We start from the raw sequence: 22502 nt of genomic DNA, 5'->3' as shown, positions 1-22502 counted from the left end.
TACTTCACTGCAGCAGCTGGTCCAGCCTCCTCTCATGCAGGTCTGCATGATCTTTATCAGCTCACAGTTCATGAGAGCACTGTAAAAACTGATTTGGGTGGGCTCAAGCCTTTAAGCAGAGCCTTGCTGTTTTGTCTGCAGTCACTGTGGCCCATGCATTAGCAGCTGATAATTTGTCAGGATGAGTAGGCTGGTGCTTTTTCCTCCTTCAGAAGGTGCTCTGCATGCTTTGGGCTCTGCTACAAACACACAACAGCTCAAATAGCTCTTTCAAATAGGATATTGACCCATGGTCTTGGTCTAAAATGTCTCTGAAATTTCGTGCTGTGTCCTGGATTCTAAAATGGGTCAAAGCTCCCCCAAGCATCAACTCATTCTCTCAGCTTTCCTACTGAAACTTGAGGAAACCACAGTTTTACTTTTTTTGGAATGGAAAACCATGTCTAGTCACAGAGAATGTTGTGGGTTTATGGCAGCTCACAGCCATGTACTCCCACCAGAGAGCATAAAAAAAGATGACAATGATTAAGACTACAAACGAAAGTACAGTTTATTTAATACAGCAGAATTTATTCTTAATTTCCAGATAAACCCCAAACCCTCAAACCTTTGATATCCCAGGCTTCAAGGCTTTGAAAGCCTGAGCACATAGATCCTGGAAAAAAAGAGAGGGAAAAACTTTAAACAAGTTCCAGTTTCTCAGACATTGAAGTTTCCTGTTGGCACACTCACACTATCAGAATTTCTCTGTAGGAAAGCCATGTATTGTGGTTATTTCCCAAACAAGAATTGTTTTTATAGTAATCCAAATTAACTCTTATTGAAGGAGAATTTTCTGTGTAGTATCCAAAATTTTTCAGCAGGCTGCTACTGCTGTCTGGTAGCAAGGAGGAGATGGGCTGGTGCTGCTTTGAGTCCTGGCCCTGGCAAACACTTCAGCAGATGACCCAGGTACAGAACAAACCCTGTATTTATAGAAAACCTTCCAGGTGTCAGGACATGAGAAGCTCTGGTTAAAGCTGCTGACCAGCCAGCACAGACAGGTCCTGCCTAAGCTCAGTGGAGAGCTGGGCCAGCAAGGTCCATTCCAAAATTCCTTGTGTGGGACATTTCCAGCCTCCTGCAGCAGGGTGGCTGGAGTCACATCCAGGGCTGGCTCAGAGTGAGTCTGTGACCATAGGATGCTGGGAAGAAAAAGGAAACTCACCCCTTAGTGGGACTTTATGTCACCTTCCTCTACAATTTATTTCAATAATATCACACACAGTGAAATAAAAAGCTGAAGATCAATCTCATAACCATATTAAGACACTCTGGGGTGTATTTTATAGGACCATTAATATACTTCTTGGGTGGTTAAAGTCACCCACAGCATAAATTAATGGCTCCATAAAACATGCTGTGTCATATTCTATGGCTTAAATAACACACAATAGGTTGGGTATGTTGGGATGTGGTTGAGCTTATTGGGTTGAAGCAAAGGGTCAGAGTGACCACCTGGAAGGGAGGATGCCAGCCTCAGGGAGCCCAGTCATTTTAAAAAAAATCAAGATTCTGAAAAATCCAACACAATTAGAAACTGTAGATTTCATTAACTTTCATTAGCATTTGTATGCCCAGGTTTATTCATTTCATTCAGGCATATCCTCCCTGAAAAAGCTGATCAGTTCCAGGGTAGGATTGTTGTGGGTGGAGCTTTTTAGCATGGAGGGAACCAGGCTTGAAAAGCTCTGAAGTTAGAGCAGGGATCAGATTGGTTTTGCAAGGGAAGGTAAGCTTGCCTATGTTTCAACTCTCTGAAAGAAACTTGAAGGAAATGTTGATGTAGTGTCTATTTGGGACAGATTTCATTGGAATGGAGGTCTCTGGTACCCACAGGAGTTTTTCCAAAATGAAAAGGAAAAAAAAAAAAATAGTATCTTGTTTTTTCCTACCTAGTCTTTTTTGACCATGATCCAGCTATAGAAGAAGCAAATTCCTCCTCCTAGTCTGGTAGATATTGAGTCTTATTAAGTCACATTCTTCCCCAGGAATGTTTCTTTGCTATTTTAGAATCTCCACATGAGTTACCAAAGACTCTTCAGTAGACATTAGCTGTGTCCTGCTAAGATAAGCTACCCCAATCCACCTGTCTCAGCTGATAAACCTCCACTCATCCACTTCTGCTGCTTGAAAAAGAAAAGGGCTCACCTTTGATTTGTGCTGCAAGAGCTCAAGGCAACTGCCCAAGGCACCAACACTCACCCAAACTCATTTCAGCTTGAGAGCCTCATTCTCTCCTCATTTTTTATCCTCCTTGTTCCCTCTGCAGTTGCAGAGAGCCTCACTGCACCCTTAAACTCCACCCCTGCTCTGCTGAGGCTTATGGAGATGCTGTTCCCTGTCCTTCCACTGCTGCCTCACCTCTCCAGTCCTCTCCTTCTATTTTCTCTATGTATTTTCAGCACAAACCTTGCTCTTCATTCCCCCTAAAAATCCTGAAAACTGGCTCAGGAAAGATTTGTGCTTTAAGTCTTTATGGTGCCATAAAGAAGAGGCAAAGTCTGAGCTTTTCAAACATGCTGCATACTGAGTAAGTTTGTAGTCCCTTGTGGTGGATGTGTATTGAAGTTAAATGGCTCAAATATGGAAAAAGATCAGGAAGAAAAAGCTGGGAATAACTCATCTCTCCCCATAGCAAAGTCTGGTTCAAACAACTTCAGTGGAATTGTCGATCTCATGATTTAGTTTGAAAATAAAACTGGCCACAAAAGCTCAGCTTCCCAAAACTAACTGGCACATGGGGCTGTACCAGTGCAGTATCTTGTCCACCAACTCCACTGTGAAGGGGTTTGTTTTTCTCAGAAGTAAAGAATCAATACACAGAATATCAATAGCAATTCTGTATGTGGAATAAACACAAAAATCCCTTTTCCCTCATAAAAACACTGAGTTTAGGAAAGATTTCTGTAATAGAGAATTGATTTCATCCTCACAAAATGTTTGTCCAAGTACCCTCAGCAAGATTAAAAGAAATAAATAAAAAGGTGGGAGTAAGGCACAATGATGGGACAAGCTGAGTATTTGGGAAAAAAAGTTCCTTTGGAGCAGTATTGATATGCTCTTCCTTCACAGTGAGGAATAGCTGGGAGATCCCTCTTTGGGTCAGAACTACAATCCTGGCAAAAGGCAGAAGAGACAAGGCAGCAGCAGACAGCACAGCCTGATCCTGCAGCCATCTGGGGCCTGGCTGTACTTTGCTCGTGAGAGTAATTTACAGGCATCAGACAAGCCACATGTGTAAGGCTGAGCACACACAAACATTCTCAGGAGCAGAGCCAATTAACACACCACGAGATATCACTCAGTGATTTGGAAGATACACAAACCCATCTTGCTTTTTGAAGCGCTGGAGCAGAAGAATCCATGGCAGTGTCTGATGCTGTATCTTCACAGAAACATCCCGACCAACTTACAGCTCACTGGTCCCACAGGAGCATCTTTATGTTCAAGCAGCATCTCCTGCACATCTGAGCTTGGCCCAAGAAAAGCAGCAGCTTTGATGTGAGGCACTACCCTGCCATGCCATACCCCCTGTGGAAAGATTATGATCATCACTGCTATTTATACAGAATAACAGCCAGCAGCCTGGCTGGGACAAACGGCTCTCAGGCTAACCCAGCTCACCAGAAAGGGAATGCTGCTTTTCCCCAGACAGCTCCAAAGGGGGAATTGGGGCCTGGGAGCAGGTCAGTGGATTGGGATTCCTGACTCCCTGCCTGGTGTCCCAATATCAGCTGGCATTGTCTCAGCCCGTCTGGCCGCTCTTTCACACGAACCGCGGGCCCGAATTAGCGCGTCTCGCTGCATAATCTGCCAGCCCATCCTCTGTGCTAAATTAGTCAGGGGCTGAGCAAATAGCATGGGAACAGCTCTGCTAGAGTGGATGTGGGCTAAGTTATTCCTGCAGCATTGTTTGCTCTGTGTTTTCCAGGCATCATCCCCAAAGTATGACGGGCTGTATCCCGGAGCTGGCGTCGCTCCCCAGCACGGGCAGGGATGAAAGCTGGCTCAGGGGTGGCTCTGCTGGGAGCCAGCCTGGGCAAGAAGTGTTAACAAATGAGCTCTGGTGGCAGATGAGCAGGCCCAGGAGAAAACAGCAGCAGCAGCACATGCCAGCCTTCTTGGTGTGGTATTTACAAGTTTCCTAAATTTTCTTCCTCTGCTGCATTCAGATGGGCTGATGGGTTTTTGTCTGCCACGTGAGCTTCTTATCTTGTGCCCTTCAGCTACAACTCAGGGCTGGACACAAAAGTACCCAGCCCTCAGCATAAGGGGGCTAATGGGGTCTCAAACCAGTGCCCCCAGCAAGGTTTGGCTGGCTTAGAGCCCATCTCCTCCTGCTACCAGGGGCTGATGGCATTAATTTCCACTAGGCTCATTAGCCTCTGTAGAGCAAGGCTTTAATCAGAAACAGAAAGATACAGGGAATCACATCAAATCCTGTCTTTGGATCATGTAGCACATAGCCAGCACTTCCTCCCAGGTGAGGGACTGCTTGCAGGGCACAGAGCAGCAGGGAAAAGAAAAAGAGGGGGTCGTGGGAGAGTCTGTGCCCCTGAGCAACCACTCAGCCAAGTCACAGGACTGGTTTTATAAGGTGCATGCAGGGTTTTAGACAGCAGCTATTGAAAGACAAGCGACTCATTGAATATTATCCCTTTCTGGCAGCAAGATCAGTGCAGTCAATTAGCTGTAAAATCTGAATCATGTCCCTGGCAGGCAGGCTGGGAGAGGAAGCAGCTCCACCTTCCTGCTCTGCCCACAGAGGTCACGGCATCCACGGCACGGCCCTGCCAGACCTGTCACAGGCAGGGATAAATCAGGATATTGCTCCCATCACCCAGCAGGAACAGCTCAGCTCCCAGTGCTCAGCATGACGTCATGGAGGCTTTCCACAATCCTGAGACCACTGCACAAAACCCTGGGCAGTAAATCCATCCTGCAGCACCACGTTTGGATGGACACAGCATATCCATACATCCCTCAACACCCTTTTACTGCCAGGCTCATTCCTTTTTTTTATTGCTGTAAAGTCTTAAAACTCCTGACTTGAATCAAATGAGCTTTTAGGTGAAGATCCAGATCCGTGGAAAGAGAATTGCATTGTACAATGACAGACACAGTCCACTGCCCAGCAGAGATCCAGAACTGGGAAAAACAAGCCCATCAGAGCTCCTGCAGTGAGTTACTTGCTCTTGGGAGCTGGTGCTCCCCAGTGACTCTTTGGAGACAACATCTGAACCAACAGAGTTGTGTTTGCAGCTCTGTGTTGGCTACAAATCCACTGCTGGCATATCTGTTCCCAGTTTCCACCTCCCATATGTGTCACTAGGTCCTAGATCCAGCCTTTCCGGCTGGAGATGAGTCATCTTCATCCTCCTCAATGTGATGGGGATTAGACCCAAGGCACATTAGCAAAGTAGAAGGCTTGCCTTGGACCAGGACCAATTTCAGCATGTCGATAATTTATAAAAACACATTGCTCTCCAGCCAAGCAAGTTTCAGTTCCTAGATGATTCAGCAGCAGTGCTACAAGGAAATATGGATGTGAAAAGTCCCTGAAGGAATTTCTGTATAATTCTGCATTGAAATAAAAAGCCCTGAGACCAGCAGCAGAATGGAAATTGGGAATTAAGGATCATTCCTCAGTGCCTGCAGGGACTGCTAAAAGCTGGGAAATTTTTAGTGGAGTTTCAGGGCAGGAGGGAAGAAACAGCAAAGGCAGAAATCAGGGAGGTGGAAGAGGTGGAGAAGGAAGGGAAATAAAATTCTTGGTTTTGTGTTGGCCACTTTGCACCAGATGCAATACTGTTGTCACAAAAAACACTAAAATCCTGTGGGCAGGTAACAGGGAAATTGGAGTGAGAGACCTCTAAAAACACATTTTCAGAAGGTAGCCTGGAAAATGGGAAGTATAAAGAGCCAGGGACAGCTCCAAAGCCCATCTGAGCACTTTGGGTTTTGGATGTGATCCATGTCTATTTTAAAAAAGAATGAGAAAAGAAAATATAAAAGGAAAAGTACCACATAACTGCCCAATGTAAATTAATTCCTGAAAGGGCAAAGCAAGCCAAAGATGAATATTTCATCTCTTCTGACCTCTTTCAGTTCATTATCCTAATTGCCAGCTTCAAGACCACAGTAGCATTTCTCTGCATGCAAAATCACCAGGGATGGGATTGCAGGAGGTGTAACAACCCTCCTGAACAGATTCCAGTGGGAGATGGAGTGAAGGGGACTGAGAGCTATAAAATCACTGCAAATTCAAATGGAGTTACTGGGCAAATCCCTGTTTGCTCAGAGACATTTTCCACAAGAGAGCACACTCCCCACTCCCTCCTTTTATCCACTTGCCCTGAGATGCCCAGAAGTGCTTTGCAAGGTCAAATGGCCATTTCTGCCAGCCTGGACTCACACCATGCCATGCAGAGCAGTCTCTTCCCCTCAGTGATGTTTTCCAGCCTGCTCCTGGCAGAAGCCTCACACTCACCTGTGTGCAGCTTCTCTCTCACAGTTTGGAGGGAAGCTCAGCATCCTGCAGGATGCAACCCTGGCATGAACCCAGCCCTGTGTCCCTCCACCATCTGCCTGCCTCCATCACTGCTGGTTCTCCACACAAGCAGCAATTTAATTTTTCTTTTCGTAACGAAAATCCATTCATGTTTTACTGTGCAGCACAAACCTTACCATCCATCCTTACAACCCACAGGTTCCCTGACAGTCAGGACTGGCTGCTGTACTCAGACTATTGGAATTCCCTGTATTTTAACTTTTGCTGGTTTTAATTGCTGCTCAGCACTGGCATTTCCAGAGGATGCTTCTTTGCTCCTTTTGTGTAGAGCCTGTTTGTGCTCTTTCTGTGCTGCTGTCTCTTCCCTGGAGCCCTGGCTAATGAATGCAGCATGCTGATGACCCCTCCATTATAAATAGCTTAATATTTTAAAATAAATATGGGCTGGTGCCATGATTGTGTGGGTATTTCATCCAGCCTGCAGCACAAGGAGCTGGCACTGACAATGGCAGCCATGGCTTTATTTGTCATTCTGCTGCTAGTTTGCCATGGAAAGCAAGGGAAGGGGCTGGGATGTAACACAGAATAGAATAACACAGAATAGAATAACACAGAATAGAATAACACAGCAGCAGATGTGTTATTCCAAGTGTATCACAAGGAGCTGCTCCTCATCCCAGCACAACAGATGAATGCAATAAAGAGAAAACTTTTAAGTTGTTCTTTGGTTTCTTGAAGCTACAGGGCTGCAAGATTATTAGTTGAGCCCCAGAGTAAGCCAGAGGAAGGTACATGGGAGGGGGGAATTCTGTTATATCTTGTTTCCACTGTGTTGCAACAGAATTAACACATTAGCTTGACACGTTGCTGATATAATTTATTCCTAATTTCAGAGCAAAATTCATCCTAAGCAATAATATTAAAAACCAAACCAATAGCAACAAAGGAAAAGAGAAAGGGAAAAAGCCTGAGATCAGGTCAAATTTTTCAACATGTTCATTAAGTTTTCAGCCCATCAACTTCTGTTGTCCTAATTTCCCTTCTTTCCTTCTGGGTGTATCTGGATTTTTGCTATATGTAGATCATGTGGGTTAGATCTAAATTTGCTTGCCCCTCACAACCACTTCTCAGGCAGTAAAAACCTCCTAGAAAGTTCACCCAATGGTACCCAAGGATTGCCTTCACTCCCAGGTGGCATAAAGCCAGGATTGATGCTCCACAGCTTCCACTCCCAGCCTACGATTTTGCCATGGGGTGTGAACAGGGACTGCTGCCAAGGCAGATTTACAGCAGTGCAATCCATCCCCATGGACAAGGAGGAGCAGTGATAGCTGATACCAGCTGTTCCCCAAATGTTTCCTCTGAGGAGGCAGCTTCTGCACTTAAAAACCCAGCTTCCAGATTGGAAAAACCTACTTCTCTGGTTGCAAGCTTCCTCCTGCAGCCAGGCATCCTGCAGGCTCTGGGTGCTGCTGCCTTCTTGCTAGACACCTCTCCCTTACACCTGCTTCCCTCAAGGGGGAAAAGTGTGCACAGCCAGATCCAAAAATGTGCCCTCCTGCAATCCACCCAACTCAGATGAGCCCCTTTTCCCTGCCAAGTTGTCATCTGAGCTCCAAAGTGCCAAATCCAGCCCTGAGAGCCTTTCTCCTGGCTCACTGGAGAGCCAGGCAGCCCATTGTCCTTTGCCATGAGCAGGAACAATTAGACAGCCTCCTGCAAATGGATGGGGAATGGAAGGTCAGGATTATTTTAAGGGACTTTGCTCTGAGATTAATGAGGAGGCAGTCAGAAGCTATACTCAGTCTCTCAGTTGCTATTTCTGACTCTTTCCTCCTTGTGCAGCTTCTTTCAGTGGTGGTATCTGCAACAGCTCTGTAAGGGAGGTGTCTCTACACACCCCAAGCCTCACCACCATATGTGCATTTAGCCCTAAAATGGGGAGTGCTGTGCATTAAAATATTACCCTGGCATGGCTTGGGCTGTGGCTGTAGATATTAGGAAGGGCAGAGTAATTGGGTGCCCTAGGGAGGAGCAGAAAACAGCCAACAGCTCTTCTGCCACAGTTTCTGGCCTTAAAGAGAGGAAAAAAAGCTGTGATGAAAAGACCCTTTCAAAAAATCAGCTTTACAGAGATGAAGGTAACACCTGCCCAAGGCTGAGAGCTGGGAGTGCGTGCTGAACTGGGGAGCACAGCAGAGAGGTACAATCACCTAATTGCCTCTAAATTGTGCCACTTATTAAGTGTTTTGCATGGTGCCATGGCCTCTGGAAGAGACAGTCCTGGCCCTGAGAATCTCCCAACGCCACCCTGCCTGTCAGACTGGATCCCATGTGAGCCAGGAGGGTGGCAGTCCTTGGGGGCCCATGGTCCCCACACTGCTTACCATCCTTCACTCTCGCCCAAACAGCCAAGCACTTGCATTAGTTATGCTTCACTGACTGCCTGAATTTATACATATGTATATCAAATAATCAGAAGTGCCCTACAGATTTAAAATTCCTCTGTGAGACAGGGTGGGCATAAGTGCTATGGTTATTAACCACTGGAAAACAAACCTGAGAGGATTCATTAAGCAAGAGGGCAGCTGGGAAATAAACCATTTCCCCCATAGTTTCTGAACAACTGCAGTTCACAAAACATTAAATTTCTAATTATAAGCCCAGGAAGTTTTAATGTAAAAAAAAGTGACTTGTGGAACAAAGTATGGGTTTTTCTGCTCATTAAAATATCCCCTGAGTATAATTTCCTTGCCCTTAATCCTGAACCTTGAGGTTTTCACAGGTAAGTAGGTAATTAACACAAATCTGGTTCAACTACACAGCCCTTGCAGTGCTGCAGGTCTGGCAGTAATGGAGCTGGGCTCTGCTGGGCTCCCTGTGGGTAGCAGCAGCAGGGGGATGTTATCCTGGGGTGCTCTGCAGCACAGACACTGGGAAGCTGCATCCTTGGGAAAGGATTTCCAAAATACGTGGGAAACAGAGAGCCAGCTCTCTGAGGGCATCACTTTCCCAGTGAGAAGCAGCAGCATTAGCACTCTGCAGATCTGCCCTAAGCACATTATCCTCTCTCCAAGCAGCCCTGGCTGCTCTGTGTCAGCACACGGTGAAAAGCCTTCCTGGCAAGAGGCTGGTGCCAGTCACAGCTCTGGGCTGGCTCAAAGCTGTTCCTGCTCTGTGGTGCATCTCAGAGAGGGGTTTGTGGAGTCAGCCCTGTGGTGGGGGGAAGTGAGGTTGTCAGGCAGGTTTGGATCCGTGGGGAGAGCAAGTCCCACTGCCACCAGGTCCCCTGAGTGAAATGACTCTGCAGTGCAGGGGTTGGATTGATCCCTCTTAAACCAGATTGGGAATCTCAGTCCTGGGAACAAGTCAGGCAACCTCAAATAGCCTCAGAAGAGGAGCCATAGTTCCATTACATCAAACAATTCCCCTTTGTGGTACCTTGCACTCGGAGGTGAAGCCCAAGGCATGTTTCATTTTACAGGCAAGGTCTCTCTGCAATTTGCCCAGCTTTACACACCTCACCAAGGCCAAGCAGGACTTAGCACCAAGATCATTTGCTTTGAGCTCTTCTGGGCTGACTGACAGCCACCCTTCCCTTTGCATTTGAGTCCAGGCTTTCCTGCATTTATCACAACAAATGCACGAGCAGCACAAGGCAGGTGAAGCTGGAAGCAGCTTCCTTTTCATGTGGGAAGCAAATCTCTGATGCACTACAGCCTTCTGACCCTCCAGCCTGGAAACCAGACCAGCAGAAGCAGAAGCACAGCAGGCAGGACCTTCCTCAGCCCTTAGAGTGAATCCAAAGCCAGCTCTGCCCGTGGCCCATGGCCAGCTCCAGCAGCAGGACACAGCCCCCCTCCACCACTGTCTGCCCAGCTGCAGGGCACTCTGGCTCTCCTCTCCTGACCCTTCTCATTTGCAGGGCCCCAGCCAGAGCTGGGCACTTGGCTCAGGGGACTTTGTGATGTTTGTTCCAGACCACCTCGAGTGCAGGTGCTGGGTCCCCCAGGGCAGCTCCATCACCCCAAGCTCTGTGAGAGCAATCCCTGAGTGCTCAACAGCAGCTTTCCTACACACCACTTCCAGGAACCAAGTCATTTCTCCCTGAAGTTTTGGATGAAAAATAAGATTTAAAACTAAATTGTCTACTGTTTATGTACATAATTCCCAGTGCATCTGGATAAGAGCATGCCCCTGGCCTCTTCATGCTGCATCTGATTCTCATTAGGTGCTTGTGATTCCCTCTTGATAAGGTTTTATTGCTCTCCTTGGCACTCTGAGCTATGGCTGGGCTCTTTATTCTCTGCAACTGCCCTGCTGTGGCCAAGGACTGCCCAGCCCAACCCAGCCCAGCCTGAGCTGATCCACACCAAGCTCTGTCAAGACAGCCCTGCTGCTTAAGGACTAGAAATAAAGCCAGATCCCTCCAAAGTTAATTCTGTGAATTGGCTGCTGGGGCTTTGCTTACAGTAACTGAGACCAGAGGCTGTGCATGGCCTGGGGCAGCACAACAGCACAGCAACCTTCCTTTGCACCAGGCCAGGCTCTGGGGGGATTCTCTAGCACTTAAACTTTGCATGACTCTGTGGGCAGCATTCCAAGAAGAAATATTTTGAAAATATTTTTTTTTTCTGTGAATTCCCCCACTCCTCACTCTTCTTATCCATATACAAAAGCAGATTGCAACTCATTTCTGGGTGGGCAGGTAAGAGACACAAAGGGAATTTGGCTGATTGAGTGTTAAGCCTCATCTTGAGCAATTTAAGTATTTTGTTCTTCAGAATCTTGGTTGAGATATGTACAGAAGTAGACTAATTTCTTTCCTATAATTATTGTCACCTTCAGCTGAGGAGAACATTATCAGACATAGCCTTTGATTCATATCAGAAACATCCCTGTTTGTAAAATACAGATTTACCTTGCAGTAAAAATCCCTGCAATAATCAGCAGCAGAAAGGTTTAACATACTTAAAGATTTCTTCTACTGACAAAGGAACAGGAGAACTACAGATTTACCCTAAATTGGAATTTATTGCAACTCTACAAAAACAAGTAAACAAGAAACACACAACCAAAAAACTCACAAAACAACCAAGCTCAACAGTTTTCCACAAACCACTGAGATATCTTGGCAGCACAGATTTTCTTGTAGTTTCCAGTAACCAGCTCCTGTGAAAAAGGAATAAACCAAAACAACAACAACAAAACCCCAGTTCCTTACCACCTTTATGGCTTATGGGAGTTGAAACTCAAAAATTTCCAGGAACATCACCTTGGCCTCCAACTTATTGCAGAGGAGTCTAAAGTCTCACTCGCATGAGGTCTCTTCCCTGTTCCTCATTTTCCTCCTCAGCACTTGCCCTGTGCCAAGAGATGAGGTTTTGTGACTCTGTGCTGTCTTTATACCCCTTACCCAGCACCCAGAATTAACTCCATAAAATTTATAAAGCAATTAGGGCAAGCAATTCGAATAGAACCTCAGTGAAAATCCTCTCAGCTTTTTAAACAAATCCATTCCAGCAGGGCTCATGCTCCTGGTGCATGGGCTTCCCACACAGATCCCAGCATGGCAGCTCAGAGGCAGAAAAGGTTTGGGGAGGGTGAATTTTAAGGGAGGATTAGAAGCCATATGCAAATCCTGAGCTTAAGTGAGAGCCTGTGCAAACAGGAAACCCTGCCAGGCCACGTGAGCTAAATGGCTAATTAAATCAGCACAGGCTTGGGGTCCCTGAATGGGCTATGGGTCAGGGATTGGGGGGAAAAAGCATTCATGGAACTGATTAATTGAAGGGAGTTGTGATCTGTCTGCAAATAATTCAATAGAGCAATTAGAGCTGGGCAAGGAAATGTTTCTGCATGTGGCAGATTCTGAAATATTTCTCTGTTTTAGCTTAGGACCAAAGGAGTGAAAGCTTTAAAGTGAAAGAAAATTCAGACAAAGTCCATCCTGAATCTGCTTACATTAGTTTGAAATGTTACTTATTTCCTGCCTGGCCTTATTATAATTCTATTTTATAATTATTTTACCTTTCAACATCAGGAACATGGTTCAGATTGCATATCAGGAAAGCTATTTCATTTTAAACATCAAAAACATTTCAGAGTGTTAAAAAGCTTTATCAAAACATCTCTTTTCAAGGTGAAGAAAGCATTTTCGAGAAGTCATCATTATTTGGGGGGAAAAAATCTCCCAGTTAAAAATCCATGACCCCCTCAGTCCTTTGTCTGTTGCATATTACTGATCTCTAAGGCAAGAGCCTTGGAGGGGGTCAAGTTTTCTCAGTTACCTTAAATGATACAACCCATCAAACAGCATTTATTAATTGTGCAGGTATTGGGAACAGAGCATAACCAAGTGAAGCAGGACACAGTTCTGTATTTCTTACATCTCAATCCACAGCTCTTCTTCTCATTTTCTAAGTGATGAGGTATCAGCCAAACCCCCAGCAGTCTCCAAAGACAAGACTGGGGAGATGATGTCTCAGTGGACCCTCTAAATGTCACTGGGGTTGTGGTGGGCTCAGTTCCCATCACCAAAAGCTGTAACACAAGCAGGGCACAAAGGCAATGAGGCTCCCTGATCTCTGGGACTGAAAGTGAAAAAATGTGCAGTTGGCCCTGGAGGAAACACCATGTAAGGACCTGGTCTGACCCCAAACACCCTTTAAAGTCTCCCAAGGGAGGCCCTTGAAGGGTTGTTTTATGTGTCAGTATAAAGTAGGCATTGATTAGGGTTTATTAAGATTTAAGATAACTTTGACATACAAAAGCAAGGAGAGTGAGTTGGTCAATTTTCATCATTTTGAAAGTTTCTCTGTCACATCTTGATGACATTTAATCAAATCTTCCATGGGAAATATTTGATTTGTTTGATTGAGTCTCAAGAAATGAAGTTATAAAGTTATCTGACTGAGGATGGTGTGCAGCTCAGCCTGTTTGAAGTGACTGGCTCAGGAGTGAGATATGAGACACCTTCTCAAATACCACTTAATTATTATCTGAGTGTTGGCATTAAAAACTACCACAGGAAGAGGGGCAAAACAGCTGCTGGGTCTCACACATCTCCTCAGTCTAGCAACTTTATCCTCTTTGATCCTGGCTGTGTACCATTCCCACATATTTCACCCTGAGTACCTTTGTCAAGGTGATTAGCAAATTTTTATTGCTTCTCTGATAAAGGTGAATGAGAAAAAGCTTCAGCTAACATTGCCAAAGCCTGAGAAAGGATTACTCATCCTTCATGTCTGGATGTTAAATTTAGTCTTACACAAAAAGGTTGTTGGAGCAAAAAAATCTTAAATTTTTAATATATGATTTCTCTTAAAAGGCCTTCCACCCCAGTATCTCAAATCAATTTAATTAGAAACTGTAAACTTAATTAGATGTCAGAGCAGCCCTGCCACTGAGGCAAATCTCTGATTAATGCAGAAGTGTCTGTCAGGGGCCAAATCCAGACCTGGCCAGACTGGCAAAGGCATCAGGAAGACAGACAAAACAGCTGAAAAAAGGCTGAAACAGAAACCCTCCTTATGAAACACTGGATAGACACAACCACCAGACCAAAGTGTTCTGGGAAGAGTTCCTTGGAGGAAGAGCCCAGAGTGGCACCTGGGCTGTCTGTGCTGCTGCCAGGTGTCCTGGAGCTGGTGGCAGGTGAGGAGGAGCCTGGGGAGAAGGGCAAGAAGGAAACCAAGGTGTGCCCAGCCCAAGGGCTCCTCCATGTCCCTGCAGAGCAGTGTCACACAGCTTGTCCCTGCAGAGCAGTGTCACACAGCTTGTCCCTGCAGAGCAGTGCCACACAGCTTGTCCCCAGGGCTGGCCCAGCAGCCTGGTGACACGTCACCTGGGCAAAGCAAACAGCACTGCAGATAACACTGAAATAGCAGCATGTCTCAACAGTTGGCAGGCTGTTGGAAAGGTGACTTTATTTTGCACTGTGCCCAGGGACAAAGGACTGGCACTTTAATGGCAGGGAGCTGTTTGACTCCTGACTGGCAATAGAGAAACTGGCAGAAGCACCACCTGGCTTTGTGCAGCAAAGAAAGAAGGTCAAGGACTTTGCTCATCCCATCTGTGGTGCTTTTACATGGCAGTTTATGTCACAGTGGGAAGAAGATGTCTTGTCAGGAATGAAGCCCCTCATCACCCAGGAGAAGCCCCAGATGAGAGGCAGTGTGTGCCTCAGAGCCAGGTGCTCCAGCTCCACTCCCCAGAGTCCTCTCCAGGGGAGTTCACTGGCTGGGATGTGGGGGACAGTGGATCTCAGATGGACCTGGTGCTGCACAGACCTTATGGCTCTGCTGGTGTGGCTGGAGCTCCCAGACCAGGCTGGGGCATTAGGGGGATGCAGATGCAGGGAGGGTCCAGCCCACTGGTGGGAAATGAGATCCAGCTCTGTCACAGCTCCCTGTGGTGGTATTTCACAGGAATGTTCTCCCTTTTCCCTCACTGTCAGTATTGTAACACTAGCTTAAAGCCTTTTGGATGCTATAAGCATCCTCCTGCATGAATTATGCCCTCAGTAAAAAAACAATTTCTGCTCCCAGTTACATCAATTTAAGTCATCAAACGATGATTTTGGCTCTGTATCAGCGCCTTTCACAGACACAGGTCCCCTGGGCCTGGTTTGGCTGCACTTACACATTTTCAGTGGAGCTGCACTGGGAACATGGATTTTCTCCCATCCTTCAGTTTCCTAAAACCTCAGGTGGTTTGGGGAAAGTTAGTGCTGAAGATTCAAAGCGAGAGGCTGGCAGCAGAAGTGAGGAGCAATTCCCTGGGGCAAGGCTGTGCTGGAGAGAGGGGCTGGGATCTCCTCCAGCAAGGGATGAGCTCAAGGGGGAACAGCATTTTCTGCTGAACTTCATCCCACTCCTCTGTAACTGTCAGTCCCTTCACTCCCTTCACTGTCCTCTGCTTCTCTTCCAATCCAAACCATCCCATGATTCTAAAGAAGTTTTTCTCATAGAGGGCACCCAGGTATTTTACCTGGATATAGAAATCAGGCTCCTTAATGGAAATTCAGCTGCATCCTGTGCAGGAAAAAAAAAAAAAAAAAAAAAAAAAATTAGCTAGGTAAAGGCAAAGATGTAAGTTACAAGCAGAATTGAGGAAGATTTTGCCTTATGGTGTTATGAGGTTGGTTTATGAGATGTGTGTAACTAATGAGATACTTGATGTAGTCAGTTTACTAATGCCAAACTCACTCAGAAATGAGGAGTTTTACCTGGGCAACAATGGTATTAAAATGGCTCCAGAAACTCATAATATTTGGGATGGATAGTTAAGAATAAAAATAAAAAAAAAAAAGGAAAGAGGAAAAAAAAGAAAAAGAAAAAGGAAAACTCCCTCTGGATTTAGTGTATAGTCGTTAACAAGGTATCCCACAGGTAGAACATGATTTATTGAAAACTGGAGAAACTGTCCTGGTTTTGCTAGAATGGAGGTTTTTGTTCTGCTCAGGGCACTTTATATGAAACAGATGCACAGTCGATAAATCAGGCTGTCCAGCAGGAAGCACAGGCTGCATTTGCTGTATAAATTATCATGTTTTTTGTAGGTAAATGCTATGGATGAAAACAGGGGTATTCTTGCTTTTAAAAAACATTGATTACTATTGCTGGAGAATAGAATTCCTTTGGCCTGTAGGATGTAGCAGCAGAGAGAACAGTCAAGGCAAAACTCCCTACAGAAATCACTTTCAGAGTAAGAATTCGATTGAAAGAGGAGACAATGGGAATATTTGGAATTTAAGACCCGCAGGACGTTCTACTTTCTCAAGTTTCCCTCGGATTTTTTTCAAATGGCTGCCCCAAAAAAGCAAAGACATTCAAGCACTTTGAGCTGACAGGAGAGGCAAATCCATTTGCAAACCCCCTCTTTCTTTTCTTGGCAAGGACATTAATCAGCACTGGGGCAGTCTGCAGCACGCCGTGAGATTTCCAGTGGTGCTGGAGCCACAGCAGGGAAAGCAGCAGGACACGGCGGTCGAAGGAGGAATTGTCTTTGTCTGAGAGCTGCTAAAAATATGTATATGGAAAGCTGTAACGTGGGTGGCTTTTAGTCAGAATTTAGAATGCAAGAGGGTATTATGGTTTTTCAATAAAAACTGGTGAGGAGTGATGCCATGGGAGGGGATTTCCTGGAGTGAGGTTCTTGTGAATGGTGAGACACAGAGCAGTTCACCAACTGCCTTTTCTGTGTGGCTGTATTTTCACAAAATACAGAGTTTCCATGACTTGCTCCCTACAGCATTAAAAGTCTGCTGAAGATGGGTGTTGTTTTATTAAAAATGTCAACTCTCTAAGCTGAGGCTTAGGTGAAGGCAGAATTTTCCTGCAGGGAGGCACTGAGGAATTCTCTGAACAGAGCAGAGCCAAGGGCGCATCCCCCCTTGCTCCATCCTGGCTCTTTCCTTTCTTTTTTTTTTTTAATTTAAACTGCATAAGCTGCAGATGAAAAAATATATAAATAGCAATTCTATATATAGTCCTGGGATAAAACTGCAGTTCATTTATGACAGCTGACAAATCTAAAATGGGCAATGTAAGTGCATTACAAAATGATTAAACCTTAAGTTCTCTCGCCCCCAGCTCCAGGGCTGCATTAACATTACATTACCCACTGTATAATGCAATCTGCTGCAGTTTTATGCCAACACAAAAATGCAGCCAAAATAGCCCTTTCCCTTCTATTCTCAGCTTGTGTCTCAAAAAGCCATCTTCCTTGTGGCAGACACAGCTTCCGCTCGCCCGGGTTTGCTCGAGTCACTAAAACAGGAATCCTACCCAGCTCAAGTTGGTTGGAAGCTTTTCCTTGGGTTTTAGCCACACAAATGGCATGTGCAACAGGCTTAGGTCTCTGCTTGCAGGATTACAGAGGTATCAGACTACATGTCCCTGGGGCTGAAATCAATACTGGGTACTTGGGAGAGATGTAATGGATTCAATCTGACCAAAACTTTAATTACAGTTTTCATTAGGACACCAACTTTTCTATCTCTGGATCTCATTGAGCTGAGGCAGAATATGTCAGAGTATTGTGTAAGGGAGTGTAGAATATTCCCATTATCTACCCCTCACCAGGGAAGCAGTTCCCTGCAGCAGGCAGGTCACAGCCAGGAGAGGTGGGTGGAAATCAAGTGTTCACTAACCCACCAACCCTATCCAAGCTGCAGAGGTGACACAGCCACTCTGTGATTCACCATGGTACTGTGATTTCAGGACTCATTGATACCTGCTCATTCCTTGCTGCTTCTCATAGTGACATGACAAGAATGACAAGTTGTGAGATAAAATAATATGATGAGGAAAAAGGGACCATGGCAGAGAAATTTACAGTTGCCAGATTGTTTTTTTCTCAGCATAAACCATTTTCTCTGTCCAGGGGACAGCAGGCTGGGATGTAGGATGCAGATTTTGAGAACCCAGGAATTGGGAATGGTCCCTTTAGTCCTGGCTTTGCACATGTGAAGAGTTCTTTCATCTCTCTCGAGGTCACATTCTCCTTTATGATACTGACACATTGGTCCCCTTCAGCTCAAGAGAATAATTAATGAGAGCCCCATTAAAAAGCAATGATTTTCATCCTTCCTCGCCTGGGACCTTTGGGATTTAGCCAGGAGTTGCCCAGGGCACGTGTTCCATCGGGCTTCCCAGAGAAGCACCTGAACAGTAACTCTAAGGGGAACCTCCCCAAAATAGCATGGGCTCAGATCCTATACCTAATACCTATTTTCCCAGAAAACTCAAAGCCATGACAGTAATGAAAGCAGCTATCAGACATTCATTTTAAACAGCCTTAGTTCAGAAGGAAAAGAAACAGTGCCATGCCATTATACATAGAGTGTGTTTTCTCTGGGGAAAAAAAGAAACCACTTGTCCTTCAAAAAGTACCATTCTGTCAATATTGCTTCTGTTCACAAAGAGGAACTGTCAGACAATTCAAGCTAAAATTGGCATTGTACTAAAACCTCAGTATCAGGACTTGAATGAGACGGAGCTGGAAGCACTCACAGCATTACACTTTCACCCAAAGTTTCCCAGCTGCTGGTTTGATCTGTGTGGCATCGATCCCTGCTCCCTCTGAAAGCCTTGATGGCTTTTCCCTCTGCAGCAGCATGCACAGAAATGAAGAGCAAATGAAGAGCAGGGAGGTTTCTGGGCTCCCCAAATCTCCCTCCCCAGGCAGTCGGTGCCTGCAGGGGAGCTGGCACAGGTGGGACCCAGCATGTGATGGGACTCAGCCCCTCTGCAAAGCATCTGCATCCATTAGCATCCTACAGAGCAGGAATGGAGGTGTCTGAATTACCTAAATGAGGCAGCTGCTCTAGGAGAGAGGGAGGCGAATTTCCTTGTTCAGAATTATCTGGAGGAATTGAGGGATTTTTTTCTGTATTCAATCTTAATTACGAAGCTCCATTGAAAACTGCATGTTTGTGCTGCCTTTATGGGGTGCTGCCAGCAGCAAACTACACTGAGGTATGTACCCCACATTCCTGCCAAACCAGTGTCTCCCCTTCTGCTCCTAGCTGCCTGTGGCCAGGGGTTGGTCCCGTGGGAGCTGCACACACCATGCAGCCTTTGCCCAAAGCAATTCCTCCTGTGGGATCACACAGGAGTGAAATGTAACCCACTCCTACTCCTGCCACATTCAGGCTTCTCCAGGATGCTCCTCTTCCCTCTGCTGCCTCCAAGATGTCTCTGAGGATCACAGTTTTCCTTCCACTCCTGCTTGCTCCCTGGGTCCCTTCCCTTCTCCCCATCCCTGTGTTCCCTGGTGGGTGATGGTGCCCAGGATGTGAAGCAACACAAATTGTATTATCACTGTTATCATCCTGTGGCCCCCTGGGGGAGCAAGCATTTCTTCCTCTGCTCTGTCTTGGACTGACAAAACTCATCTGCTGCATAGTGGCAGAGTTCATTAAGCTCCTCCCCAGTTCCCTCATTACCCACCGTTTGAAATGTACAATTTGTTTGCCAGCACCTTGGGGTGTTATTGCTATCATTTACACCATTCACTGGTATATAAAAGCAACTGTTTATTTATCAAATACAAGCAACAGCTTTTAGGATTAAAAAAGAAGATCCTGGGGTTTTCTCTAACCCTGGCCAGGCTGTGTGCTGAGGTGAGACCTTGCTTTGCATGGAGCAGGGCTGGGTTGTGAATGCTTTGTCTCATGCCAGTGCTATTCCTTTTCCATTTGGTTTGAGAGCTTCTTGTTGCTGCTCTTTTGGGCTTGCAAATGGAAGGGAAGCAATGCAGACACAGAGAGCTTCTAAAGACAGAGGGAGCAGGATTTGATAGCCCCACTCACACAATTCCCCATCAAAATCCTGTTTTGTGACTCAGAGATAGTGGATGTTCAGTCCATCAGATGCAGGTGAACAGCCCATGGGGTCAAGGACAGTTCTGTAACAGTGTTGGAAAGGGGAGGACATTCCTCCCAGGACTGTGCCAACACTGGTTAAACCCGGAGCACCACGTTTAAGCATCCCGTGTTTCTGTACCAGCTGCAGCTCCAGACATGTGCAAAGACACCCCACAGGCTCCTTCTAAATGTGACTTCTAGAGAAAGAATCACAGTAAATCTATCAGGACAGCATAAGCAGTGATAGTTATGTCAGTTCTTTAATCCAGCTGCAGTAACTGGCTCAAGAAAAGCCTCCTTTAAACCCCCCTGCCTTGCTGCAGGCAGCCTGCAGGATGCTCTGCTCAGGAGAGTGGGGCACAGCCAGACCAGGAGCTGCACACTGCTGTAGTGCTGGTGCTAATGCAATTTAAAGTGGATAAATGTGAAAAATAGGTGCATGGATGGCTGAGAAAGAGTAAATCACCAGGAGTCAGAGCATGTTTAAAGAACAGGATTTGTAGACGTCTCCTGTCTGAAGGATTATGTTTAAGTGTGTGAGAAGCTATCTAATAAAGCTCACAATAGCACAGAGTGCTTACTTCACCACCACAGGAAAGGAGACTGGGAGAAATGAGTCATCTGAATTTCTCTTTACCCTCCCTCAAAGAATAACATTTTTTAAAAAGCCACTTTGCTCAGTTATTCCCAATAACCTTGTGCTCTGTCCCTTCTATATCCTATGGCTGCATGAACATGCACTCCAGGCTGGCAGATTCACCCTGCTGAGTCAGCTCTTGCTGTGATTGCCCAAACCAGTTCTGCACCACTGAGACTTGGCCCCTGTGGGGCTGCACCACGCAGGGGGAAAGCACCTGGGAGCATCTTCTGACCTGTGGAGGACCTTACATATCTGAGCCAGCTCAGTGGCTTAGTGCAGCTGTACTACAGCATCTGGAAAATTAATATGCCAGCATGTGTGCCCAGCTAGGAGTCTCTTAATAGAGACTTCTTGCCCTCACCATGATAATGGTGTTAAGTATAATCTGACATACAGCTGCAGAAAAGGTCTCTGAGGAAGCCCAGATGCACAAGTGTTGGGAAAAAAATAAACAAAATACCTTCAGTGTGGTACTGACTGCCTGGTGATTTTTATATCTGAGGGCAGTTGTGTATTTGCTGCTTATTCTAAGAAATCACATCTCTCCTGAGCTTTGGTTCAGTGCAAGGAGCCTGCCTGCTCTCCTGCTGGCTTTTATTATATTTGTATTGACTAGAATAATGCTGCCTTGGGGGCAACTTTGCTGTGCTGAACTTTGAGAGAGGTTCTCTGAGGATAAGGATGGCTGGTAACAGATCCAGGGCTCCCTCAGACCCAGACAGGCAGTGCTAATCAATTCTGGGGAAAGCTGAAATCCATCGATGCCAGCGCTGCCCAGGCAGCCCAGTGTGGATCAAGGGCTCAGCTCCCCATCCTCTCACACCCAGGGGGTTGGCAGGGTTTTGTAGCTGGCTGCCTTTGAACTTCACTCTCACACAAATAACTACACCAGGGGTCTGGTGGTGAAGCATTCATCCTTGTATTGAGTGTGGATTTTGGCTTCCAGGCTGCAGTCTGTTCTCTTCCCCTGCAAAGGCAGGCACACAGCCCTGGTGTCTGAAGGGTGGGAGTGGAGAGGCAAAGGAAAAGAAGCTGGAAAAATGAGAGTTTGTGTTTAACAGCCATGGATGCTGTGTGTGCCCTGATCACACCAGTGCCAGCAGCCAGGGCAGAGCTGCCTCTTTATCTGCAGGGCTGTGCAGCCCAGCAGAATATATTACCTGCAATAATGTGTCTCACATACACAACTGCCTTTCTGGATATGCTTTGAAATGTTTAATGATGTGTGGCTGAAATGGAATGATATCTTCCTAATGAAATGCAATGGAAGGAGAGCTCATGCACATTAAGACATCTTATCTGTGTTGGCAATTAATAACCTGGGAATTAAAACAAAGTATAAAACCTGAGAGTTTTAGCTAAAGCCATGGGATATGAGCAATGAAACCCAGTCAGGTTTTCACAATGGTTTGCTGTAGTGAAATCCAGATGTCAGGGAACTCCACCTATCAGCTACTCATTTTTTTTAGACTCTGGGCTTCTCAGTGATTTTATGTCCCTCAGCTGTCTTGAAGTTCATATATTCATATAATTATATTGCTATAGATTTTTCTCTCAAGTCTGTGGACACGTTTTAAATTAAAATAGTCAAGGGCCAATTGCTTGAGTTACCAAAAGTTACAGTGAAGACTAGACTGGACACATCACAAACATTTATTCCAGGACCCAACCTCAGTGGTTCACCAACATTGTGACTCAAATCTTCATGGAGCATCTAAATCTAGTTCAGTAATTCTTACACTTTGATTGCCAATTAATGAGTTAAGCTCTATGCTTTTTCATAAAGAAATCCATTCCCTTAGGTGATAAGTCACAGGAGACTGTGCATTCTATGAGGAGTATGCAAGTTCAATTAAAAAGTCTAACCCTAATGCTTGGTTATGATAAACGTTCTTTGAGAAAAAAAAAATCAGTTAAAAATCTGGATTGAATTGGAT

The sequence above is a fragment of the Oenanthe melanoleuca genome, chromosome 12 (genome assembly GCF_029582105.1).
Source record: "Oenanthe melanoleuca isolate GR-GAL-2019-014 chromosome 12, OMel1.0, whole genome shotgun sequence".
NCBI lineage: Eukaryota > Metazoa > Chordata > Aves > Passeriformes > Muscicapidae > Oenanthe > Oenanthe melanoleuca.
The sequence above is the reverse complement of the archived record's forward strand: the minus strand, read 5'-3'. Positions refer to the sequence as shown.